The sequence below is a fragment of the Brachyhypopomus gauderio genome, chromosome 3 (assembly GCF_052324685.1).
Source record: "Brachyhypopomus gauderio isolate BG-103 chromosome 3, BGAUD_0.2, whole genome shotgun sequence".
Classification (NCBI taxonomy): domain Eukaryota; kingdom Metazoa; phylum Chordata; class Actinopteri; order Gymnotiformes; family Hypopomidae; genus Brachyhypopomus; species Brachyhypopomus gauderio.
Window position 1 is genome coordinate 35340422 of NC_135213.1, and position 27082 is coordinate 35367503.

At 51.7% G+C, this 27082-nt stretch overlaps 1 protein-coding gene across 7 annotated transcripts in view; it reads left to right on the forward strand.

Moving 5' to 3' along the window:
- Window positions 1–748: 748 nt before the first annotated feature.
- taok3a (TAO kinase 3a) overlaps window positions 749–27082 on the forward strand; it is a 60970-nt gene continuing 34636 nt past the window's right edge. For 2 of the 7 annotated variants that reach the window (XM_076997905.1, XM_076997902.1), the window contains exon 1: window positions 1306–1652. The gene's annotated coding sequence lies outside the window, so the exon portion shown is untranslated. Of the gene's footprint in view, window positions 1126–1305; window positions 1653–2086; window positions 2239–2869; window positions 2923–3366; window positions 3539–27082 lie in introns of those variants that run through there. The other 5 variants (XM_076997904.1, XM_076997903.1, XM_076997906.1 and 2 more) reach the window with 5 other exon arrangements.

Genomic DNA, 27082 nt, shown 5'->3' on the forward strand with positions numbered 1-27082 from the left:
ATCATTCAAGGAATAAAACATCAACAATAGTGGAAGAAATACAGGGAAACTACAAAAGAAAAATAACATTTTTTTTAAATGGTAAAACTGGTACAAAAAACAGACTTTCTCCACTTTTATAGAAGCACATATAATTCGAATAAATGCCTTTATAATAAAGACAGCGACTTTCCTCCTGTTTGTGAGTAATACTGGAGTGGCAATCATGATTACTTCTAGTGTAAAACACGTGCAGTATAACTGGCATACACACAATCTCAGTCGGAATGCTGCAGCTGTGACAGCTTAACATAGCTGCCCTCGATTTGACCACGTAATTAGGCTCTTACTGGGCCTATTTCAGTGCAAATCCTCAGCACACAAAGATTAGAGTAAGAAAAGTATTAGCAATAATGTCTGACCTAATACATAAGCCCAGCGATGGGTTTAATGTAGATTAATACAAAATAAAAATCTCAAAAGCAATGCATACGATAGCCAAGCATATTCTGGGTTGATTAGGAATCTCCCGTGCCCTTTCTTCTCCTAGCTACTATTAGTTGTAGATTAAGTGTTTGGCTGTAGATTCAATCTATGTTAATTTTACCAGTTTGGCCTTGCACATGACATCAAGATTATAATCTTGCCATTCGATCTCAAAAGCTTGTGACTATTATGTCATCTTTTAAAATGCAATTTCTGAATCAAACGGCAGGTGGCATTATCTTTCAAGAATTTGTGCAGCTCATTTGAGCGTTGTCCGTTCAACCCTGTCACTACAGTTACCTTAGAGCAGGTACGATGAAATTTTGATGCGTGTAATTTAATTCAGGTCTGGGCAGCGTCAACACGAGTGCGCTCACGCCGCAGCTTGTCGCAACGGTTTTGTTTAGCGATATACAGAATTAGTAGTAGAATTAGGGTGAGAGAATTATTATGTTTTCGGAGCGGATGATATACGTTTGACATCGCGACATAATTCGCACTGAAGAACTTTATATTTAAACCCGCTGTTGGAGAGATCAGGAGTCGGGGTTGTTATATATTGTAAAATATACTCGGTGTTATTTCTAGACGCGGACCAAAGCGTCTAACGACTTCTATGGAGTTGGACAGACAAAGGATAACACGTCTCTGATCAGGACGGTAAACGATTTTTACATTTTATGATTTCTCTAAAAAGCAAAGTTGGTGTTTCTATGTCTCGTATTGTGTACACATTTCATGCATCACTCCACAATGAATTTGGAGCGAATGTTTCGTTTTTACTATGAGCGTCATCTTGTCCTTCATCTGAACTCGATTGTTCTGGCCTGGATTCACGTTCACACTACACACAAGTGGAGACGCAACACCAACACACACACAGTCAACCTGCAAGTGTAGAAACTGTTTATGAAAAAGACATGGGGGGGGAGTTTAGAATAACCAGGCAGTTGGGCACACGTCGGCATGGACATAACGGCGTGGTGGCGTGAAGGTGGCGAGTGTTCTTCAGGGAGGATATCCTACTTGTAAGGAGGTGCTGGTGGTTCACAAACTGCAACTTATTTCCGTCTCACGTCAGCGGAGCTGCAGCGCGGCAGCATGGGCGGATAAAACCGAGCGAACAACGTGAATAACGGCTAAAGAAACACTCCAGGACGGTCCCGGTCCAGAACCGTCAGGAGGAGGTCAGTAAAGTTGCGTGTCCCGCTTGTTTCTGCATCACGGAGGTGAATGTTGGTCCAACTTCAGGGTTTCACTCCGCTGGAGGCTCGTGGTGTCGGAGCGCCTCCGTTACGCGGCCGGTTTGTGCTGAATTAACACGTTTATAAAACACCTGCGCCCATTAACCGGTGGTCTGAGCGGCCAAACGGCCAGTCAACACTGTTTGGGCTGATTTGACACTTTTGCTGTTACTTCCTCTTCTACTTCTGCCGTTTCTACCGGAGCGCGAGAGGGCAAATGCAACTTTTGAAGAAACGTGTTTTAAAGCGCCGCCAGCCCGTTATCACGGCGCTTATTAACCGCTAGGCTCGTTTTCCCGGTGTATCGAGGTCAGACGTGCCGTTGAGGAGGTCACCGTGCACCGTGAACGTTAGACGCGCACGCTTGTAGCTGCGTAGGCGCACGAGCGTGCGCGGCGGAGCGCGCGCTGTTTCCGAGCGTCGCGCGCAGGACTCGCTCGTCTGACGTCCGTTGTTTACTCACCGGTGACACCGAGAAGTTGACGTCGCGGACGACGGCATGAGCGGACGGTTCGTTATGAAGAGCGAGGTAACCGGCTCGTGTCGCCACGTCGTTAGAGCGCGTTTAACGCGGATTCCCCCCGCTCGCGTGCGTGAGCTCGTGCGTAAACGCCACCGTCTACTACCGGGAACCGAGAGGCGCCGGTCTCCGTTGTTGAACTGGACGGGTGATTTATTGTACACCGGCGGCGTTGCGTTTTGATGATAACGGAACGTCGCGGACGTGTAAACGGAATTCGGTCCCGTGGCTGTTGGTCACGACGTGAAAACGGTCTCGCTCGCGCTCCGTGGGCTGCTCGTCCTCGCGCGGCGGCACGTTTCCTCGCAGCTTTTCACGCCAGTTATTCGGGGTGTTTTTTCCCCTGTGTCAACTTCTTGAACATCAGTGAAGAATTTAAACATATTGAATGTTCTGTGTGTGTGTGTGTAATTTCTGCAAGGTACGTTAAAGTAGTGGCAATTTCGCCTGGGAAAAAAAACACTCCAGAACCTGTCTCACTGTTTTAATCCGGGCCCGTGCTTTCTCTTTTTCTCTCTCTCTCTCTCTCTCTCTCTCTCTCTCTCTCTCTCTCTCTCTCTCTCTTCCTCTTCCTCCTACCACACACAGTCATTTCCTTTGCAGTAAGTTCCTTCACTTTTTTCTTTTGAAGGCAGGCACTATTGTGTCTTTGTCAAGTAGATCCTCTCTGAAACTACTAAATTCTCGTAAAATGTGAGTATCAAGATGGTCCATGCTGTGTTTATTATTGCTTGCCAACTCTGTTACGATTGTTAAGTCCAGAGGTTGATGCAGTGCTTCTGGGCACGGGTTTTGGTTTTGTTTTTATTCCTGATGTATGTTTTATTATGATTTCAGTATAATGCTTGTGACATGGAACTGCACAACTTTCTTCTCTCCCGGGGTGTGTGTGTGTGTGTGTGTGTGTGTGTGGAGCTTATCCACTTGTCAAAAGCAGCTGATCGACCCACGCAGCCCAATGTGCATACACACACACACACACACACTCATACACACACACACATACACACGCTCATACACACACAGGAGGTTTATACCCTGCCAAAAGGCTTAATCACCACACACTGATGGCTCTGTTTGCAGCTTTGCTTAATCTCAGTGTGAAATAAAAGTTTATCTTTTTCAAGGAGACTTTCTCTACTGCGGAGGCTTATAGAGAGGACGTCTCGGCTACTGGGGAGCTCTGTAGAATTTCTGTCATTTGACAGAAACAGCAAGAGTTTCAAACCCTAAAACAAAGACGCACATCCATTGTTTCTTCCTCTCTTTCTGTGCCAGCTGCCATTGACTTCAGGACTGGCCAACAAGGGTAAAATATGTGTTTGTTCTTGTTGTAAGGGTTAGGAGTTGGTGCCTAGGGGTAGGGGTTAGGGGTCAAATTTGTGGGTTCTTTTGTAAGGGTTAGGGGTAATATTTGTGGGTTTTTGTTCTTGTTGTTAGGGGTAATATTTGTCCGTTCTTGTTGTAAGGCATTCATGTAACTATTTCAGATATTCAGGGTTGTGTGGCAGAGCCCAGGGTGTCAGAGGGAGGAGATTCTGGCTGTAGTGATCGTTGTGCTTACATCTTGCATATTTTCTCCTCACAAGGTTTCTTCCTTGGGCTATCTTATGGCATTTTACAGCAGTGCAGAACATGCCAGCATTTGTGTGTGTGTGATCCGGTGCGTTCAGAGCAGTGGTAGCTGGCCCTGCTCTCAGGAGACGGGACGGATTCTCTCCCGAGCTCGTGTCTCGCGGTCAGTTGAGCTCAGACCTGAAGCCAGGAACCCAGTCCTGGCCTCCTGAAACACTGCTCTTTAGCGCTGTTATGCAAAGTGTTCAAATAATGGAATAGAACTACTTAACTGATGTCTGTTATAAAACCTCCCATCTTTAGTGTGTGTGTGTGTGTTTGTTGGGGGGGTGTGTGTGTGTTTGTTGGGGGGGTGTGTGTGTGTTTGTTGGGGGGGTGTGTGTGTGTTTGTTGGGGGGGTGTGTGTGTGTTTGTTGGGGGGGTGTGTGTGTGTTTGTTGGGGGGGTGTGTGTGTGTGTTTGTTGGGGGGGTGTGTGTGTGTGTTTGTTGGGGGGGTGTGTGTGTGTGTTTGTTGGGGGGGTGTGTGTGTGTGTTTGTTGGGGGGGTGTGTGTGTGTGTTTGTTGGGGGGGTGTGTGTGTGTGTGTGTTGGGGGGGTGTGTGTGTGTTTGTTTGTTGGGTGTGTGTGTGTGTGTTGGGTGTGTGTGTGTGTGTGTGTTGGGGGTGTGTTGGGGGTGTGTGTGTTGGGGGTGTGTGTGTTGGGGGTGTGTGTGTTGGGGGTGTGTGTGTGTGTGTGTGTTGGGGGTGTGTGTGTGTGTGTGTTGGGGGTGTGTGTGTGTGTGTGTTGGGGGTGTGTGTGTGTGTGTTGGGGGTGTGTGTGTGTGTGTGTGTGTGTTGGGGGTGTGTGTGTGTGTGTGTGTGTGTGTTGGGGGTGTGTGTGTGTTGGGGGGGTGTGTGTGTGTGTGTGTGTTTGTTTGTTTGTTGGGTGTGTGTGTGTGTTGGGTGTGTGTGTGTTGGGTGTGTGTGTGTGTTGGGTGTGTGTGTGTGTTGGGTGTGTGTGTGTGTGTGTGTGTGTGTGTGTGTGTGTGTTGGGGGGTGTGTGTGTGTTGGGGGGGGTGTGTGTGTGTGTGTTGGGGGGGTGTGTGTGTGTGTGTGTGTTGGGGGGGTGTGTGTGTGTGTGTGTGTGTTTGTTGGGGGTGTGTGTGGGACATTTGGGTCACGTGGAGCGTGGAAGCGGCCTCCTAGCACCCAGCTCGTAAAATTAGAGTGACTGAGTTCAGCTTCAAGGTCATCTTTGCCTGGTGTGTGTGTGTGTGTGTGTGTGTGTTTGTGCACGAGCATGTGCATGTATGTCCGTTCATGAGCGAGTGTGCATGCGTGTCTTTGCATGAGCGTGCTTGTGTTCCCGCGTGTGTGAACGTGTGTGTTTAAGGGCATAACATCTGTGATGTAATGTGTGCCTGACGGCCCTTTTGTCAGAACAACACACACACACACATACTTCAATTGAAGGCCAGTTTCCCCAACATGTTCTGACTGTAGATCGTCATGGCAGCACCAGGTGTATGATGCAGTGTCACACGTCACATATGAGAACATACAGTAGTGAAGCTGTCAGTGGGAGCTTTTGCCGTTGGTGGTGTTCTGTCTGGAATGAACTGTGCTATTGATTCCACTGTGTCTGCCACAGTTGATTGTACTGCCGAATAGGTGGTCAGTAAAATTTATTTCATTTAGATTTTTTTAATCAATAATAATAATCTACATATTAATTCACTGTAGTGTGGTGGTTGTTTTATCGCTGTAGTGTGGTGGTTGGTTTATCGCTGTAGTGTGGTGGTTGGTTTATCGCTGTAGTGTGGTGGTTGTCTATCGCTGTAGTGTGGCGGTTGTCTATCGCTGTAGTGTGGTGGATGGTTTATCGCTGTAGTGTGGTGGTTGTCTATCGCTGTAGTGTGGTGGTTGTCTATCGCTGTAGTGTGGTGGTTGTCTATCGCTGTAGTGTGGTGGTTGTCTATCGCTGTAGTGTGGTGGTTGTCTATCGCTGTAGTGTGGTGGTTGTCTATCGCTGTAGTGTGGCGGTTGGTTTATCGCTGTAGTGTGGTGGTTGTCTATCGCTGTAGTGTGGTGGATGGTTTATCGCTGTAGTGTGGTGGATGGTTTATCGCTGTAGTGTGGTGGTTGTCTATCGCTGTAGTGTGGCGGTTGGTCTATCGCTGTAGTGTGGCGGTTGGTCTATCGCTGTAGTGTGGCGGTTGGTCTATCGCTGTAGTGTGGCGGTTGGTCTATCGCTGTAGTGTGGCGGTTGGTTTATCGCTGTAGTGTGGCGGTTGGTTTATCGCTGTAGTGTGGTGGTTGGTTTATCGCTGTAGTGTGGTGGTTGTCTATCGCTGTAGTGTGGCGGTTGGTTTATCGCTGTAGTGTGGCGGTTGGTTTATCGCTGTAGTGTGGCGGTTGGTCTATCGCTGTAGTGTGGTGGTTGGTTTATCGCTGTAGTGTGGTGGTTGTCTATCGCTGTAGTGTGGCGGTTGGTTTATCGCTGTAGTGTGGCGGTTGGTTTATCGCTGTAGTTGGTTGTTCTTGCTGCTGTAGTGATCTGTTGTCTGGCAGGTGAGTAAAGTGTAAACTAATGTCACCTCTCACTGTCCCCTCACGTTTCCTTAGTCTAATGATGATTGTTGATGGCAGTTGCACTCACAAGCACACGTCACGTGGACCAGCTGGTGTATCTGCTGCACGTGTTCTGGAGAACTGCGTGTGGCACCGAGTTCATTATGAACACTGTACCGATGGTGTGTAGTCGTATGCAGTGAATGATGTGTAGTTTGTAAATACTATTGTAATGGTGGCCTTTGCAATTCTGATTATTACAGAAAACTTTCTTCCTGAATCTAGATATTAGTGTATGTACATTTAACTTTATATATACCTATATCTTGTGTATATATAAATTATTTAGCTTTGATAAAAGCCTAACATTGATCATATAACGTTTATGGACCTACACACTGTGAAAAGCTGGGTTTTGATATGAGATTATAATTCATTCCCTTTGTTTGACTAGTAACAGGTTGTATAAAGGGTAGCAGTTAATATGTGATTATTGTGTAGCCTGGAATCATTATAATGCATATGTATTAGGACATCTCCGTCAGTCTTGTGCACATGTATTGGGGTAACCTGATGCCTCTAGATTTCCAGGCTACATTCTGAACAAAGGGTGTGTAATGGAAACAGGGCTGGCCTTGAAGTCTGGGAGTGTTTGGTCTCCTGGATCACAGAGGCCACGCAGCCTAGACTAGCGGGTGGTTGGCTTACCTCAGCAGTGCATAGGGCCGTGAAGTTGGGATGAAGGTTAGAGTTCATGACCTCATCAAAGGTGTCACAGATGCAGTATGTAGTGTCTGATTTTGAAATGTAGTCTATTATCAGTTCATAAAGCCCTATGGCTACTGCTCTCTGTCCAACATTCATTAATTGTGTGTGTGTGTGTGTGTGTGTGTGTGTGTGTGTGTGTGTGTACACGCGCGCGCGTGCGGTGAGTGAGTATGTGCATACACTGCATATAAATATTCTAAACTGTACAAGCAGTGCACAAATATAATACTAAACTGCTTGTACATAATATACTTGCACAATTTAATACTAACTGTATTAAAATATCGATTTTTCCTCAAGTGGTGGGACACCAATATGTTGTCTGTGTTAAACAATCAACTCCAAAAAATGTATGAATACTCCTGCCCCTTCAGCACGTGTTGGGTTCATGTATTTCACCCTAAACAGCCCCCATATACTGGCAATCTCTCCCTGTTTCTTTCTCTCTCTCTCTCTCTCTCTCTCTGTCTCTGTCTCCTTTCTGTGTTTCATTTCATGGATGTCTGGTACGATTCAACCAGATCTTGGATGGCTGTGGTGTGCTGCTGGGTTGTGTGGTGGGATTGTGGGAGTGTTATCAGCATGGAGGGCCAGGCACACAGTTGCACAATCTCACCCACACCTACAGCCACACCCACAGGGTGGAGCACATTGGACTTGGTGGAGAGTGGGCTGGCCAACGCAGTCCTCACTGGTGGAGCTGTCTCCATACTGCCCTCATGACACAACCGGCTCCCACCATCAGGTTATTCCGCGAGGGACTAGGATCAGGTGTGCAGTGACGGCAACACACCTGAAGGGGGCGTGTTCCTGACTTTCCCAGCAGACCCTGGTGCATTGCCCACGCACCAACACACCCCCCCCCCCCCCCGAAACCCCCCACCTCGGAGCCAGGGTGGAGGAGCGTGTGCTGACGGAGAGCAGCGTGGAGGAGGTTCGCTGACGTGCCCCGCGCTGTGCCATTTTGGGCTGTGTGTGTGTGTGTGTGTGTGTGGGTGAGGGCACGGGCAGGATTTGGAACAGAACCCCATTTCTTTCTTTCTCTCTTTCTCCCTCTCTCCCCATCTTTCTCTTTTTCCTCCCTCTCTCTCTCTCTTTTTTCTCCATCTCCCCCCCTCTATTTTCTTTCTCCCCCTCTCCCTCTCTTTCTGCCCCTCTCTCCCTCACCCCCTCTCTTTTCTCTTTTTCTTTCCCACTCACCTTTTCTCTTACATACCCCCCCCCCCTTTTGACAGACACCTCTGCCAATAAGAGTGGGTCTGTTGAGGTAATGAACAGTTTTCTATTTATAGTCCTGCCTCTCACAGTCCAAAGGCCTTCATTTCACACAGCTGGGACAGTCCTGACATCATCATGCTTATTCATAGCTTGTTTTTTTTTCCTTTAATACATTGTATTTGTACCTTTTAATACTCTTTAACTGCCCATTTTAACATCACCACAGGCTGGTGCACCAATAGCAGGAATAATTAAAGGGCACCTATTTATTCTCATGTGTGGCGTTCATAATTTAATTTTCAGGTTATTTTAGAAATGATTTCCAGACTTCAGAGTTCCAAAAACATATTATATTTCTCATATTCAACATCTCGTTTTAACCCAATAGCTAAAAAGCTCTGTTAGAGCTCCTGTGTCATTTAAGCTCCACCTCCCAACGAGGCTTCTCTGTTCTGATTAGTCAGCTGCATCTGCTTGGGGTATCGCCATATAACCACACAGTTTTAGGTAAAACTGGCCTCCAGCTGATTAACAAAACCAGTAATACACAGTATGATTGGTTGTCACGTTTATCACCCTAGACTTGCGTTATCAGCCAAGACGTCTACAGCCGAGCGTTGGGTCTACAGCTGGGCTACAACCATCAACTCCACACTTGAGCACCCGTAGTCATCACCACACACAGATGATTCATGATTGTGTATGTGTTTGGTGTTGGGCTGGATAAGCCCTACTGGTCTAATTTGTTCTTGCTTCTTTACGTTCTGTCCTTTCATCCATCCGCTTAAAGACGAAATTTAATTTTCTTTCTTGTCATTCGGTAGAATCAGACAAACCAGCCCACCTTGTCCATGATTCAACGAACCGCCTTCTCACTATTGATCCAGACCCTAACCTCTCATAGACCAGCTGGTGTTCAGCCTACTGATCCAGACCTTAATCTCTCGTAGACCAGCTGGTGTTCAGCCAGGCACGTGAGCATTGAAATGGGGATGATGCAACCCACTTTATAAAGTCATAACTAATTATGCATAAACAAACAAAACAAACCTATCATTGTATAGCTGTTGACCAATGACTGTATCTGCTAAAAACCGTCTGTCATTATTTCCCCTTTACACACCCCCAACACACACTCACGCACTCACACAACTTCCTCCCTGCTGGAGTGATCTGTTAGATATGTGTGTGGATCCAGGAAGACTCAGAGCCCTGGGGTCATCTGTATAAATAAATGATCATAACCTGCCACTGTTCTGGCATGAGCTGTTCTCTCTGTGGTCTCCCCTTTGACCTTCACTTTCAATTATCACTTCCTGATACAATAATGGCCGCACACTCTCACTTCCTGTATGACAGGAAGTTCTATTGTCTTTTGGTGTTTTCAAACATGGACCTTTTGTTCCTGTTTAGGTGAAGCATATTCCTTGTTCAACACAAGCTGGCCTATATTCCAAGTTAAGACTTAACAGAGTAACTGAGCAAAATTATTTTAATATTCTCTGAAAAAAATATGGATTTTGAATGGCATGTGTGTTGACATTTAATGAGGATGTCTGTAGTTGGCAGTTCCCCCAGCTCTGGCGTTTACCTGATGAACTAGATCACATGATTAAGATTAGTGAGGCCATGTAGGTTCCTGGCTTCCCATGAGAATGACTACAGTTATATATATAACCACACACACACGTTCTGCTCAAGAGAACACATGCTGGTTAACTGTGTGATTGAGGTTACGTATCACATTAAGGGCTGATCACTGATTTGTTTTTAACACCATCACCGTCTCGTTATGGAGTGTCACAGTGATTTTATTCCCCCTCACTGTGTATCCCTACCTCATCCGGAAACAGCATAAGGACGTGGAGGTGTGGATGGAGGGACGACTCCTATCCTGGCCTGATGGAGCTTTTCATCAACATTTGAAACTGTGTCAAGGTGGTGTTGTGTACAGATGATGTGCACCAGTGAATACTGTCCAGCTAAATGTGAACTGTGGTCTTCAAATTATTTGGTCATATGTTCCTGTGTTTTCTACGGGGGGGGCAGAGTGATATGGGGGGGGGGGGCTGAGGGTGGTGCAGTGGGGCTGAGGGTGGTGCAGTGGGGCTGAGGGCGGTGGAGAGGGGCTGAGGGCGGTGGAGAGGGGCTGAGGGCGGTGGGGCTGAGGGCGGTGGGGCTGAGGGCGGTGGGGCTGAGGGCGGTGGGGCTGAGGGCGGTGGGGCTGAGGGCGGTGGAGAGGGGCTGAGGGCGGTGGGGCTGAGGGCAGGGCGGTGGGGCTGAGGGCGGTGCGGTGGGACTGAGGGCGGTGCGGTGGGACTGAGGGCGGTGCGGTGGGACTGAGGGAGGTGGAGAGGGGCTGAGGGCGGTGCAGTGGGGCTGAAGGCGGTGCAGTGGGGCTGAAGGCGGTGCAGTGGGGCTGAAGGCGGTGCAGTGGGGCTGAGGGCGGTGCAGTGGGGCTGAGGGCGGTGGAGAGGGGCTGAGGGCGGTGCGGTGGGACTGAGGGCGGTGGAGAGGGGCTGAGGGAGGTGGAGAGGGGCTGAGGGAGGTGGAGAGGGGCTGAAGGCGGTGCAGTGGGGCTGAAGGCGGTGCAGTGGGGCTGAGGGCGGTGGAGAGGGGCTGAGGGCGGTGGGGCTGAGGGCGGTGCGGTGGGACTGAGGGCGGTGCGGTGGGACTGAGGGCAGGGCGGTGGGGCTGAGGGCGGTGCGGTGGGACTGAGGGCGGTGCGGTGGGACTGAGGGCGGTGCGGTGGGACTGAGGGCGGTGCGGTGGGACTGAGGGCGGTGGAGAGGGGCTGAGGGCGGTGGGGCTGAGGGCGGTGCGGTGGGACTGAGGGCGGTGGAGAGGGGCTGAGGGCGGTGGAGAGGGGCTGAGGGAGGTGGAGAGGGGCTGAAGGCGGTGCAGTGGGGCTGAAGGCGGTGCAGTGGGGCTGAGGGCGGTGCAGTGGGGCTGAGGGCGGTGCAGTGGGGCTGAGGGCGGTGGGGCTGAGGGCGGTGGGGCTGAGGGCGGTGGAGAGGGGCTGAGGGAGGTGGAGAGGGGCTGAAGGCGGTGCAGTGGGGCTGAGGGCGGTGGGGCTGAGGGCGGTGCGGTGGGACTGAGGGCGGTGGAGAGGGGCTGAGGGAGGTGGAGAGGGGCTGAGGGAGGTGGAGAGGGGCTGAAGGCGGTGCAGTGGGGCTGAGGGCGGTGCAGTGGGGCTGAGGGCGGTGCAGTGGGGCTGAGGGCGGTGCAGTGGGGCTGAGGGCGGTGCAGTGGGGCTGAGGGCGGTGCAGTGGGGCTGAGGGCGGTGCAGTGGGGCTGAGGGCGGTGCAGTGGGGCTGAGGGCGGTGGAGAGGGGCTGAGGGCGGTGGAGAGGGGCTGAGGGCGGTGGAGAGGGGCTGAGGGCGGTGCGGTGGGACTGAGGGCGGTGGAGAGGGGCTGAGGGAGGTGGAGAGGGGCTGAAGGCGGTGCAGTGGGGCTGAAGGCGGTGCAGTGGGGCTGAAGGCGGTGCAGTGGGGCTGAAGGCGGTGCAGTGGGGCTGAAGGGCGGTGCAGTGGGGCTGAGGGCGGTGCAGTGGGGCTGAGGGCGGTGGAGAGGGGCTGAGGGCGGTGGAGAGGGGCTGAGGGCGGTGGAGAGGGGCTGAGGGCGGTGGAGAGGGGCTGAGGGCGGTGGAGAGGGGCTGAGGGCGGTGCGGTGGGACTGAGGGCGGTGGAGAGGGGCTGAGGGAGGTGGAGAGGGGCTGAGGGCGGTGGAGAGGGGCTGAGGGCGGTGGAGAGGGGCTGAGGGCGGTGCGGTGGGACTGAGGGCGGTGGAGAGGGGCTGAGGGAGGTGGAGAGGGGCTGAGGGAGGTGGAGAGGGGCTGAGGGCGGTGCAGTGGGGCTGAGGGCGGTGCAGTGGGGCTGAGGGCGGTGCAGTGGGGCTGAGGGCGGTGCAGTGGGGCTGAGGGCGGTGCAGTGGGGCTGAGGGCGGTGCAGTGGGGCTGAGGGCGGTGGAGAGGGGCTGAGGGCGGTGGAGAGGGGCTGAGGGCGGTGGAGAGGGGCTGAGGGCGGTGGAGAGGGGCTGAGGGCGGTGGAGAGGGGCTGAGGGCGGTGGAGAGGGGCTGAGGGAGGTGGAGAGGGGCTGAGGGCGGTGGAGAGGGGCTGAGGGCGGTGGAGAGGGGCTGAGGGCGGTGGAGAGGGGCTGAGGGCGGTGCGGTGGGACTGAGGGCGGTGGAGAGGGGCTGAGGGCGGTGGAGAGGGGCTGAGGGCGGTGGAGAGGGGCTGAGGGCGGTGCGGTGGGACTGAGGGCGGTGGAGAGGGGCTGAGGGAGGTGGAGAGGGGCTGAGGGCGGTGGAGAGGGGCTGAGGGCGGTGGAGAGGGGCTGAGGGCGGTGCGGTGGGACTGAGGGCGGTGGAGAGGGGCTGAGGGAGGTGGAGAGGGGCTGAGGGAGGTGGAGAGGGGCTGAGGGCGGTGCAGAGGGGCTGAGGGCGGTGCGGTGGGACTGAGGGCGGTGGAGAGGGGCTGAGGGAGGTGGAGAGGGGCTGAGGGCGGTGCTGTGGGGCTGAGGGCGGTGCAGTGGGGCTGAGGGCGGTGCAGTGGGGCTGAGGGCGGTGCAGTGGGGCTGAGGGCGGTGCAGAGGGGCTGAGGGCGGTGGAGAGGGGCTGAGGGCGGTGGAGAGGGGCTGAGGGCGGAGCAGTGGGGCTGAGGGCGGTGCAGAGGGGCTGAGGGCGGTGGAGAGGGGCTGAGGGCGGTGGAGAGGGGCTGAGGGCGGTGGAGAGGGGCTGAGGGCGGTGCGGTGGGGCTGAGGGCGGTGCGGTGGGGCTGAGGGCGGTGCGGTGGGGCTGAGGGCGGTGGAGAGGGGCTGAGGGCGGTGGAGAGGGGCTGAGGGCGGTGGAGAGGGGCTGAGGGCGGTGGAGAGGGGCTGAGGGCGGTGGAGAGGGGCTGAGGGCGGTGGAGAGGGGCTGAGGGCGGTGCGGTGGGGCTGAGGGCGGTGCGGTGGGGCTGAGGGCGGTGCGGTGGGGCTGAGGGCGGTGGAGAGGGGCTGAGGGCGGTGGAGAGGGGCTGAGGGCGGTGGAGAGGGGCTGAGGGCGGTGCGGTGGGGCTGAGGGCGGTGCGGTGGGGCTGAGGGCGGTGCGGTGGGGCTGAGGGCGGTGCGGTGGGGCTGAGGGCGGTGCGGTGGGGCTGAGGGCGGTGCGGTGGGGCTGAGGGCGGTGGAGAGGGGCTGAGGGCGGTGGAGAGGGGCTGAGGGCGGTGGAGAGGGGCTGAGGGCGGTGCGGTGGGGCTGAGGGCGGTGGAGAGGGGCTGAGGGCGGTGCGGTGGGGCTGAGGGCGGTGCGGTGGGGCTGAGGGCGGTGCGGTGGGGCTGAGGGCGGTGGAGAGGGGCTGAGGGCGGTGCGGTGGGGCTGAGGGCGGTGCGGTGGGGCTGAGGGCGGTGCGGTGGGGCTGAGGGCGGTGGAGAGGGGCTGAGGGCGGTGCGGTGGGGCTGAGGGCGGTGCGGTGGGGCTGAGGGCGGTGGAGAGGGGCTGAGGGCGGTGGAGAGGGGCTGAGGGCGGTGCGGTGGGGCTGAGGGCGGTGCGGTGGGGCTGAGGGCGGTGGAGAGGGGCTGAGGGCGGTGCGGTGGGGCTGAGGGCGGTGCGGTGGGACTGAGGGCGGTGGAGAGGGGCTGAGGGCGGTGGAGAGGGGCTGAGGGCGGTGGAGAGGGGCTGAGGGCGGTGGAGAGGGGCTGAGGGCGGTGCAGTGGGGAGACCTAGAGAGACTCTGTGGAAAAGCGTGAGTCAGGAACTACGGTCTTGTCAGGCTGATTTTACCATGACACTCACATGGCATAGCAGGACCTGTGGGAATGAACCCTTCTCCCAAACACACACGCGCACACACACACACACACACACACACACACACACACTTACCTGACTAGGTGTGCTGGTGGCAAGGGGGGTTTATTACTCCAGTGCGGTTACATTACTGGTGTAGTTACTCTGGTCCTGGAAATCCTCCACTCCTTCTACTACTTATCGTCCATTAGGTCTTATGGGCAGATTTGTGGTGCATGTTTATTGGGTAATTGTTAGAACCACTTTGTGGTGTGTGTATGTGTGTGTGTGTGTATATGATGTCATTCTGGGGTATCTTGGGGTACATCCAGATGGTGAATCCTTTTTGTGTGTGTGTGTGTTTGTGTGTGTGATGTCATTCTGGGGTATCTTGGGGTATATCCAGATGGTGAATCCTTTGTGGTGTGTGTGTGTGTGTGTGATGTCATTCTGGGGTATCTTGGGGTACATCCATATGGTGAATCCTGTGTGTGTGTGTGTGTGTGTGTGTGTGTGTGTGTGTGTGTGTGTGTGAGATGTCATTCTGGGGTATCTTGGGGTACATTCGGATGGTGAATCCTTTGTGTGTGTGTGTGTGTGTGTGTGAGATGTCATTCTGGGGTATCTTGGGGTACATCCAGATGGTGAATCCTTTGTTTGTGACTGTGTGTGTGTGTGTGTGTGTGTGTGTGTGTGTGTGTGTGTGTGTGTGTGATGTCATTCTGGGGTATCTTGGGGTATATCCAGATGGTGAATCCTGTGTTTGTGTGTGTGTGTGTGTTGCTGTTGAGTTTTGTTCCCGTGTTGTGAATCCAGAGTCTGTCGCAGCACAAGATCAGCGTGACGAGTCATGACTCTGTTCTGTTCATGGCTGATCTGATCTGTGCTTCTCCTATTGGGCGAGGTTGTTATTGACATGGTCCAGGTTTTAGAGAGCGTGCCAGCCTCTCACTACCACCAGAGTTCAGAAGATCCATCCAGAGCATTAACTAAGTATGACATGTTTGTTTTTTTATTTTTTATGTCACATTTTTTACTGTAGAGAGCTGAAATTTGCACACACACAGACTGCACACAGTCTTCATGGTGATAAAAACCTCTATACCCTCATCTGTCCGCTCCATAAACACCTACAGTAACATTCCCATCTTTGAAAAAGCACATTAAAAACACCCTCATATCTCTATATTTAGAGAATGACTCCATGACCTACATGCATGTCTTTTTCACCATCTCTCTCTCTGCATGTCTCTCTCAATCTCTCTGTCTCTCTCTCTTCTTCTCTCTTCTCTCTCTATCTCTCGCGTTGTGTGTCTGTAGCTCTGATTTATGAGCTGATCATGTTGAGTATTCTGAAAGCAGAAACCAGGACCAGGATGTGTGAACTGGTGTGGCTGTGTCACTGTGTGTGTAGACCCGAATAAAATCACGAATGTGTGCAAATTAGACCCAAATCTCCAAAGAATTCTGGTGGCCGTATGACCTCATCGGTGACATCATCACCAGGTGTAGAGATGCCCACTCCTCGGGGTGACACATGCTTACTGATTACTTATACAGTCTCTCTCTGTCTCTCTCTCTCCTTTTTTCTTTCTTTCTCTATCTCTCTAACTTTCACACACGCATACATGCTCACACACTGAAATGATCTTCACACACACACACACACACACTCATACGTAGGGGGGTTGGGGCAACCTTTGGTGTCACGATGTTGACTCAACATCGTGATGTGTGTAAGCCACGGTCGATGGACAACGGCGTCATCTATCCGCCCAGCCCTTATTTTTATATATCTGAGGAGCTGCCTGCTGTATTGTCCATTTACACTGTGGGGTTTTAATCATGATGCTTCAAACGTTTACATATTTGATGGTTTTAGGCTGGTGATGGAGTGACAGGATGTGGGTAGCTGTGTGTGTGTGTGTGTGTGTGTGTGTGTGTGTGTGTGTGTGTGTGTGTGTGTGTGTATTTGTGTCCTGTGTGTGCGTGCATGCGCACAGGTATGAGAATGACCGAGTGAGTCAGAGAGGGTTAATACAGCATTGTGTCATTAATCTCTTTGCTGTCTATGATTGGAAAATCCTGTTGAGCACAGAGACACTCCTATTTGATTCTAGAGCATGATTTGTGTGTGTGTGTGTGTGTGTGTAGGTTTGTGTGTTCTCTAAAAAGAAGTTACATTATAAGGTGCAATATTCTAATTCACAAGAAATGGGGTGTGTGTGTGTGTGTGTGTGTGTGTGTGTGTGTGTGTGTGTGTGTGTGAGAGAGAGAGAGAGAGAGCACTTGTGCAAGATTCTAGGTGACTTCCTGTGTGCATGCATGTGTGCGTGTGCATGGTACTTCCTGTATACATTAAATGGGTTTTACGGCCGCATGTATTCCTGTATCGCAGAGCTCATTGACTTCCTGCACAAATGATTATTCCAGTTCTACAGTGGTCTGTGTGTGTGTGTATGTGTATGTGTGTGTGTGAGACAACATGTATCCATGCACACACACACACACCTCACGCTCCATCAGCTGATATGACTGAACCGGTTTTCAGGGTTTCAGTGTAAACTCTTGTCCTTCTGAAGCCCTGGCCAAACCAGCCGACCAATCAGAGACCACCATGCCCCGAGGTCACAGGACATCAGCTGTAGCTGCGTTTGAACATGTGCAAAAAAACACATGGAAAAAGATGCAGTGAATTTTTTTAAAATTATAAATCACATGGTGCATGTAAATAAAACGATTTTCTCATTTGAACAACCAGACAAAACATTCACACCGTTCAACTAACTGCGTAACGCCCCACGTAGTGGTGGGTTGCCACGCTCTGTAGGGATACGTCTTTCTCTTGTTCTCGTTAGTGCACGTTTATGCTTGGTTTCGTTTTCGTTCGTTTTGTTAAACTTACGGTTGCTTCCTCCTCTCTTCCTGTGTTTTCTACGCCTGTGATATTGTGTTTAGAAGACAATATTTTAAAGAGGACAGGATGAATTAAACGTTAAATTTATATAGTTAAGCTGTCTTATTTAAATTAATGTTCTTTTTCGGTTAGGTATTTGTGTACTTTGCTCAATAAATGAATTTGAATTCATTTATTCAGTTTATTCATCGAGCTTTTTAGCAGTGTACCTGTTAACACAGTTAGAAACTGTATAGCAAATATGCACTTCAATATTTATAGCAAATCATTGAACACTGATCGCATATCGCATGTTTTTTTCATATTGGGCAGACCTACTGTGTCTCTGGGTCTATAACTACATGGTACTCAAGACCATGTTTCCAGACTGTGCCATCACCATGTTTCTAGACTGTGCCATGACCATGTTTCCAGACTGTGTCATGACCATGTTTCCAGACTGTGCCATGACCATGTTTCCAGACTGTGTCATGACCATGTTTCCAGACTGTGTCATGACCATGTTTCCAGACTGTGTCATGACCATGTTTCCAGACTGTGCCATGACCGTGTTTCCAGACTGTGCCATGACCGTGTTTCCAGACTGTGCCATGACCGTGTTTCCAGACTGTGCCATGACCGTGTTTCCAGACTCTGCCATGACCATGTTTCCAGACTCTGCCATGACCATGTTTCCAGACTGTGTCATGACCATGTTTCCAGACTGTGTCATGACCATGTTTCCAGACTGTGTCATGACCATGTTTCCAGACTGTGTCATGACCGTGTTTCCAGACTGTGCCATGACCGTGTTTCCAGACTCTGCCAAGACCATGTTTCCAGACTCTGCCAAGACCATGTTTCCAGACTCTGCCATGACCATGTTTCCAGACTCTGCCATGACCATGTTTCCAGACTGTGTCATGACCATGTTTCCAGACTGTGTCATGACCATGTTTCCAGACTGTGTCATGACCATGTTTCCAGACTCTGCCATGACCATGTTTCCAGACTCTGCCATGACCATGTTTCCAGACTCTGCCATGACCATGTTTCCAGACTCTGCCATGACCATGTTTCCAGACTGTGTCATGGACTGTCTCCTCCTTGTGTTGGTCTCAGGGTCATTTGCAGTCTGTTTAGTCTCTGAGAGAAAAAATGATCTTGTGAGACCAGCAGAGTAGCTGCTTCCACGTGAGGCCGCAGAACACTGGGTGACTTCAGGACTAACGCCTTACTTCTGAAACCCCTTACAGACGTTCTTACTTCTGAAACCCCTTACAGACGTTCTTACTTCTGAAACCCCTTACAGACGTTCTTACTTCTGAAAATTTATTGGTTTTTGATGAGGCTTGCAATCAAGTATAAAATTAACTTTTGTGTTTCTGTCCATCCTGTGAGAAGTGAGCTCGTGCAGTGATAGTATCCATGCAGTGATGCAGTGTCCATGCAGTAAGACAAACAATGCAGCGAGACCATGTGCGTGCAGTGAAAGGGTGTCCATGCAGTATGCAGTGAGACAGTGTCCATGCAGTGAGACAGTGTCCATGCAGTGAGACAGTGTCCATGCAGTGTGCAGTGAGGAGGCTCCTATAGGGAGCATGTCCCTGTAGGTCTTTGTAATGACCTACATTACACCACTCACTGTAACCATCTGCGTAATGGCCGACTTACTCAGCGTGCTATAATCAGGCTTTTCCCTCAGAGTGTGAGAGTGTGTGCTGTCTGGCTTTGTTTGTGACTGTGTGTGTGTCTGTGAGCTAGAGAACAGCAGAGGTCAGTTAAGGGAAGTGTCTGGCCTCGGAGCCTCTGGAATGATTTGGCCTGCTGTGATTTGTAGTGAAGATAGTTCTACTTCTCTGGTTCTGAACATGTGATCCACCAGCACTTTAACACTCCTACTGCCGTTACTGTTTACATTAAACAGATGTTCTCCCCTCTCAGGTTTCTCTGCGTCTTTCTCTCATTCGCTCACTCACTCACTCACTCACTCACTCACTCACTCACTCACTCACTCACTCACTCTCTCTATCTGTCTCTCTTTCTTCCTGTCTCTCTCTCTCTTTCTCTCTTAAAAACACACACACTGGCACATCATGCCATGTGAGAGTGGTGAATTTTAATAACACAGGTGAACAAGAGGACAAGCACAAAGCATAGCCACCCCCCTCCCCCTCACTCCTGCCCCCCCCCCCCCCTGGTGTTTTGCTTGCCCATGCGGCCTGTGCAGATTCTGGTTGGTGCATTATTTCGTGGAGTTGAAATCTGGGCTATCTCGGAGCCCAAGGGGCTGCTAGGAAATTTTGTTTTCCCGCTATTACAACTAAGAACATGCAGAAGAGGGAGACTTAGCTGAAGGCATCATAGCTCCTCCCTGAAGGCGTGGCAGCTCCTCCCTGAAGGCGTGGCAGCTCCTCCCTGAAGGCGTGGCAGCTCCTCCCTGAAGGCGTGGCAGCTCCTCCCTGAAGGCGTGGCAGCTCCTCCCTGAAGGCGTGGCAGCTCCTCCCTGAAGGCGTGGCAGCTCCTCCCTGAAGGCGTGGCAGCTCCTCCCTGAAGGCGTGTCTCCACCCCTCTGTCTCCATCTCAACTGCTCTGCTGCACTGAGCAAGTGGGATGAAGTGAGCAAGTGAGTCTGTGTGCTCATATGGTGCTTGAGTGGAGTAGGTGGCAGACGTGGGGACTCGAGTCACATGACTTGGACACGAGTCCGACTCGAGTCACTAAACTGATGACTTGTGACTGGACTCGACAACATCACTGAAGACTTGCGACTTGACTTAGACTTTACCTTTACTGACTTGGACTTGGAATCGGACTTGAGCTTTAAGACTTGAAAAGACTTGAAATCCATCCTTATTTTAACATAATAAATAAGTAATACAGAATCACATAACTGGATCATTTTGTATTAAATGGTGCTGTAAAATGTGAACTGCTCAGCTCAGTTTATCCGTAACCGAGAGGGGGAGAGGGGGAGGGGGGGGCAGCAGCGTTGAATTTGTGTGGAGATGACAAGCAACATGCTCCCCAAAAATTACGGGACGGACGAAAGTCACTGGGGTGGGGTGGGGGGGGGGGGGGGGGGGGATTGGGGGGGATGTGACGACGACATCTCACTCAAGCGAACTGAAACACTCAAACGCCTAACGTTAGTTAGTCTGACTAACTTAATATACTACTAATCAACTGCATCAATTGTGGTAAATATTGAAATTACATCTGGTGACTTGACTAGGACTTGAAGTTTAAGACTTGGGACTTGACTCGAGACTTGATTGTATTGACTTGGGACTTGACTCGAGACTTGATTGTATTGACTTGGGACTTGACTCGAGACTTGATTGTGAAGACTTGAGACTTACTTGTTACTTGCAACATAGTGACTTGCTCACATGTCTGGTAGGTGGTGCCAAGCAGAACTGGTCCCGCCCCTGGGGGCTGGAGGGCTTCCAAGAGGCCCAATGAATGCACGGCTCCACCTCTTTTCCCTGCTGAGACCCTCCCACAATCAGCTGTGTCAGACCAGTCTGCTTCTGATCAGTGTCTTTGGCCTACATTCAATTCACATTGATATTCATTTCTCTCTCTCTCTCTCTCTCTCTCTCTCTCTCTCTCTCTCTCTCTCTGTCTCTCTCTGTCTCTCAATGTCTCTCGCAGTCCCTCTGACATTCTTGTTAAGTTTTAGGGGCTGTGTGATGCACAGTTACTCAGACGTCTTTGGGATTAAATGCTCTTTAATGATGACAGTAATGAAAGTGAGGAAGACAGAATCTCTCCCACACGCGCGCGCACACACACACACACAGATGCAGGCATAATCTGTACACTTGCTGGTAACTACTGATGAAAGGGTGTTTGGTAAGTTCAGTGTGAATCTTAAGTGTAAACACCTCCGTTAGGCAGGTTTTTAGAGTCTGCCTTTGCCAACCAAGGGCATTTTGGTCCCAGCTATGGCTGACATAATTGGTCTAGACAATATGTGAAGTTACACAAGAATACGTGCTTGAGTATTCATTGGCTAGTGATCATCTAAAGAACTTCTCATTGGTTGAAGGGTCCTCGTACTAATAGCATGATCACACTCTGCCCCTCCCTCCCAGCACTCTGATTGATTGGCTACAAGCAGCATCATCTGATCAGAATACAAAAGGAGTCTGTCTGTTACAGCCATCTTTTCTGGGCAGGGGGGACTGATTAGGAGTGGTTAGGGCAAGGGGGAGTGGTTAAGCAATCCACTATTCTGTCTTTTGTGAGCAGGGGGAGTGGTTATGGCAGGGGGTGTGGTTGGAGCAGGGGGGAGTGGTTAGGGCAGGGGGGAGTGGTTAAGGAGTCTGCTCTTCTGTCTTTTATGAGCAGGGGGAGTGGTTCTGGCAGGGGGTGTGGTTGGAGCAGGGGGAAGTGGTTAGGGCAGGGGGGAGTGGTTAAGGAGTCTGCTCTTCTGTCTTTGCGGTTGTTAAGGAGCTGGCTGAACTCGATCTGAAGTGTTCTCATTTCCCCTCTGAGACTGATGATGAAAGGACTGACAATACAAGGACTTACAAGAGCTCTGTGAAGCTTACTGTGTGTGTGTGTGTGTGTGTGTGTGTGTGTGTGTGTGTGTGTGAGAGATATATATCCCTTCAGTACAATGAGTGCATATGGGTATGTTACTCCCTGGTTGCCTCTACACTAATGGAAAGTGTGTGAGTGCACTATGAGTGTGTTGTGTGTGAGCTAGTGCAACAGTTCTGTTTGACGGTATACTACTAGCTGTAGCATTCTCGCATTCTGTGTCTGTACATTAACTTGTGCATGAATTATCATTTGCAAATGATAACTTACATTTTCATACACACACCTGCACATTCATTCACTGGTGCGTAAACACAGTTTAATTGTGCATGTGTGAGAGTGTGTGCTTGTGTGTGTGTGTGTGTGTGTGTCAAACTATTTTGATAGCGGCCCGAAGTCATTTGATCAGGAAGGAAGATATTTAACATCTATACAGTAAGGATGTCGGTGTAATGTGTAAAGAGATTGTTTTTCAATGACGATGTTCTTACAGTTCTTACACCATAAGGACATGCAGCTCATTGACTATTAAACGAATATCAGACCGTTCTACACCTTATTTTCAGGAGTGTGCGGTACGCGTGTCAAATGTCTGCCTTCCTGCTACAATGAAATGTCTTCCTGGCACGCTGTATGGTACTGTACTGTATGGTGATGAACGTAGTGTGTGCATGTATATGTTGACATTTTGTATATGTAAGTAGTGTGTGTCTGTGTCTGTTTCGTACGTATGCACAAGTGTGTGTGTGTGTGTGTGTGTGTGTGTGTGTGTGTCTGTAGTGTGCGTGTGCGCAAGTGTTTCAGCCTCATACACGACCACATGGTCTCCTCTATACGCGAGACGTGGTCTCCTCTATACGCGAGACGTGGTCTCCTCTATACGCGAGACGTGGTCTCCTCTATACGCGAGACGTGGTCTCCTCTATACTGCTTATCGCTCTTATCTTGAGGCAGGGCACTGCTACCATGGAGCTGTTCCCTCACAGATATGTCCCAACTCACAAACGTCCAACTGCCGTACACACAGACAGACGTGAGACCCAGGTGAGGTAATGGCGTAGCTTTGAGTCTGGGCTGGTTTTGTATTAGTGCTGCGTGACGCTGTGGGTTTGACCTGTCGGATTGCTGAACAACTGCACGATTCGTTCTGCTATGACTGAATGGTCCAGATCTTGCCCACGCCGGACTGCGTTCACACAGAAGCAGAAGGCTGATTGGACAGGAGAGATATGTTGGGCTGATATTTTGGAAGCAGTTTGACTTGGAAAACCAAAGTGGTGTCTCTTTTAGTCCTGCCCATTCAACCTTTTCTTTTGTGCTGTTAAATTTGGATGAAGCCTTCTGTGACCTGCTGGTCTTTGTGACTTTGCTGGTTTTTCCTTACCACCCAGCTGCCACTTACCAGATTTACCAGATCTACCTACACCACATAAGAGTGAAACGCCATCGACCTAGAGCAGATAAGGGTGAAACACCCACCCCTCCCACACACCCACCCCTCCCACACGCCCACCCCTCCCACACACCCCACCCCTCCCACACACCCACCCCTCCCACACACCCACCCCTCCCACACACCCACCCCTCCCACACACCCACCCCTCCCACACGCCCACCCCTCCCACACGCCCACCCCTCCCACACGCCCACCCCTCCCACACGCCCACCCCTCCCACACGCCCACCCCTCCCACACGCCCACCCCTCCCACACGCCCACCCCTCCCACACGCCCACCCCTCCCACACGCCCACCCCTCCCACACGCCCACCCCTCCCACACGCCCACCCCTCCCACACGCCCACCCCTCCCACACGCCCACCCCTCCCACACGCCCACCCCTCCCACACGCCCACCCCTCCCACACGCCCACCCCTCCCACACGCCCACCCCTCCCACACACCCACCCCTCCCACACACCCACCCCTCCCACACACCTGGGTTGTTTTCCATGAGTTTGTGGCCTGTGACTGAGAGAGCTTGTCTACATGCAGCTCTTAACACCACTGTGCTAGATTACTTGACACACAGCTTCATGTTCCAGAACTAAGTGTTCCAGATCTGACAGGCAACCTAGATCCAAGGGTCCTAAGTGTGGGTTGGCTGACCAGGCTCTAGTTCTGAAGCTAGTAATTCCATGTTGGTGAGGTTCAGGTCACACTGTCATTTCTCTGCGCCTCACTGTACTGAAAATGTGTTCTGACTGGTCAGATTAAATATAGCTAACTTAAAAAAATGTTCTAGGTTTAAATTCCTTTGTTTACAGGGTGGTAATTAAGATGATAATGTATTTATAAGATAGAAATGTGGTACATGCTGATCAGGGCTGATGGGGAATATGATCTCTGTCTCCCACCCGCCCTGCCTGAGAGATTTTTGGAGCATTTGATGTTGAGGCCATGAATCATTCAAGCACTCACAAACACGACACAATCCACTAACCTCCCTCTGCTTCTTACTCACTGTTCCGTCTTAAAGGCGGAGGAGGAGGGCAGGGAGGAAGAGGAGGATGAGGAAGGCAGGGAGGAGGAGAAGGAAGAGGAGGGCAGGGAGGAGACTGGAGAGAGGAGATTGTGGAGTGGATGTTCAAGAGAGATTGTGTGAAAGCCAAAGATGCCATATTTGTTTGCAATTTTTTTCAGAAGAAACACTTCAACACTGTGTGTGTGTGTGTGTGTGTGTGTGTGTGTGTGTGTGTGTGTGTGTGTGTGAGTGCATGTGAGCATACGTGTGTGTTTGAACATGCGTGTGTGTGATTGCTCTTCATCTCGGTGCAGTTTCATATGTGTGGGGTTCCTGATTTGGGGCAGTTTTGCATCATGATGCTGCTTTTGTGTGTGTGTGTGTGTGTGTGTGTGTGTGTGTGTGTGTGTGTGTGTGTGAGCATACGTTTGTGAGCGTGTGTGCGTGCGTGTGAGCATACGTTTGTGAGCGTGTGTGTGTGAGCGTGTGTGTGTGTGCGTGCGTGAGCATACGTTTGTGTGTGTGTGTGTGTGTGTGCGTGTGTGCGTGCGTGTGAGCATACGTTTGTGAGCGTGTGTGTGTATGTATGTGTGTGTGTGCGTGCGTGTGAGCATACGTTTGTGTGCGTGTGTGTGTGTGTGTGTGTGTGTGTGTGTGTGTGTGTGTGCGTGCGTGTGAGCATACGTTTGTGTGTGTGTGTTGGGTTTGGCGTGTTTTGTTGGTTGTAGTCTTTACCTGTGCAACAGGCTGGTGCAAGACAGCGCAACAGTACCGACAGCTCCAACAAAGACGGATACTTGTTTGTTTGTGTGAGGTTGTACTGGAAGCTCTGGTCTGTGGGTGAGGCTGTACTGGAAGCTCTGGTCTGTGGGTGAGGCTGTACTGGAAGCTCTGGTCTGTGGGTGAGGCTGTACTGGATCCTCTGGTCTGTGGGTGAGGTTGTACTGGATCCTCTGGTCTGTGGGTGAGGTTGTACTGGAAGCTCTGGTCTGTGGGTGAGGCTGTACTGGAAGCTCTGGTCTGTGGGTGAGGCTGTACTGGAAGCTCTGGTCTGTGGGTGAGGCTGTACTGGAAGCTCTGGTCTGTGGGTGAGGCTGTACTGGAAGCTCTGGTCTGTGGGTGAGGCTGTACTGGATGCTCTGGTCTGTGGGTGAGGCTGTACTGGAAGCTCTGGTCTGTGGGTGAGGCTGTACTGGATCCTCTGGTCTGTGGGTGAGGTTGTACTGGATCCTCTGGTCTGTGGGTGAGGCTGTACTGGAAGCTCTGGTCTGTGGGTGAGGCTGTACTGGAAGCTCTGGTCTGTGGGTGAGGTTGTACTGGAAGCTCTGGTCTGTGGGTGAGGTTGTACTGGAAGCTCTGGTCTGTGGGTGAGGCTGTACTGGAAGCTCTGGTCTGTGGGTGAGGCTGTACTGGAAGCTCTGGTCTGTGGGTGAGGTTGTACTGGAAGCTCTGGTCTGTGGGTGAGGCTGTACTGGAAGCTCTGGTCTGTGGGTGAGGCTGTACTGGAAGCTCTGGTCTGTGGGTGAGGCTGTACTGGAAGCTCTGGTCTGTGGGTGAGGCTGTACTGGAAGCTCTGGTCTGTGGGTGAGGCTGTACTGGAAGCTCTGGTCTGTGGGTGAGGCTGTACTGGATCCTCTGGTCTGTGGGTGAGGTTGTACTGGAAGTTCTGGTCTGTGGGTGAGGTTGTACTGGAAGCTCTGGTCTGTGGGTGAGGCTGTACTGGAAGCTCTGGTCTGTGGGTGAGGTTGTACTGGAAGCTCTGGTCTGTGGGTGCGGCTGTACTGGAAGCTCTGGTCTGTGGGTGCGGCTGTACTGGATCCTCTGTGGGTGAGGTTGTACTGGATCCTCTGGTCTGTGGGTGAAGTTGTACTGGAAGCTCTGGTCTGTGGGTGAGGTTGTACTGGAAGCTCTGGTCTGTGGGTGAGGTTGTACTGGATCCTCTGGTCTGTGGGTGAGGTTGTACTGGATCCTCTGGTCTGTGGGTGAGGTTGTACTGGATCCTCTGGTCTGTGGGTGAGGCTGTACTGGATCCTCTGGTCTGTGGGTGAGGCTGTACTGGAAGCTCTGGTCTGTGGGTGAGGTTGTACTGGAAGCTCTGGTCTGTGGGTGAGGTTGTACTGGAAGCTCTGGTCTGTGGGTGAGGTTGTACTGGAAGCTCTGGTCTGTGGGTGAGGTTGTACTGGAAGCTCTGGTCTGTGGGTGAGGTTGTACTGGAAGCTCTGGTCTGTGGGTGAGGCTGTACTGGAAGCTCTGGTCTGTGGGTGAGGTTGTACTGGATCCTCCGGTCTGTGGGTGAGGTTGTACTGGATCCTCCGGTCTGTGGGTGAGGCTGTACTGGAAGCTCTGGTCTGTGGGTGAGGTTGTACTGGATCCTCCGGTCTGTGGGTGAGGCTGTACTGGATGCTCTGGTCTGTGGGTGAGGTTGTACTGGAAGCTCTGGTCTGTGGGTGAGGCTGCACTGGAAGCTCTGGTCTGTGGGTGAGGTTGTACTGGATCCTCTGGTCTGTGGGTGAGGTTGTACTGGAAGCTCTGGTCTGTGGGTGAGGCTGCACTGGAAGCTCTGGTCTGTGGGTGAGGCTGCACTGGAAGCTCTGGTCTGTGGGTGAGGCTGCACTGGAAGCTCTGGTCTGTGGGTGAGGCTGCACTGGAAGCTCTGGTCTGTGGGTGAGGCTGCACTGGAAGCTCTGGTCTGTGGGTGAGGCTGCACTGGAAGCTCTGGTCTGTGGGTGAGGTTGTACTGGATGCTCTGGTCTGTGGGTGAGGCTGTACTGGATGCTCTGGTCTGTGGGTGAGGCTGTACTGGATGCTCTGGTCTGTGGGTGAGGCTGTACTGGATGCTCTGGTCTGTGGGTGAGGCTGTACTGGAAGCTCTGGTCTGTGGGTGAGGCTGTACTGGAAGCTCTGGTCTGTGGGTGAGGCTGTACTGGAAGCTCTGGTCTGTGGGTGAGGCTGTACTGGAAGCTCTGGTCTGTGGGTGAGGCTGTACTGGAAGCTCTGGTCTGTGGGTGAGGCTGTACTGGAAGCTCTGGTCTGTGGGTGAGGCTGTACTGGATCCTCTGGTCTGTGGGTG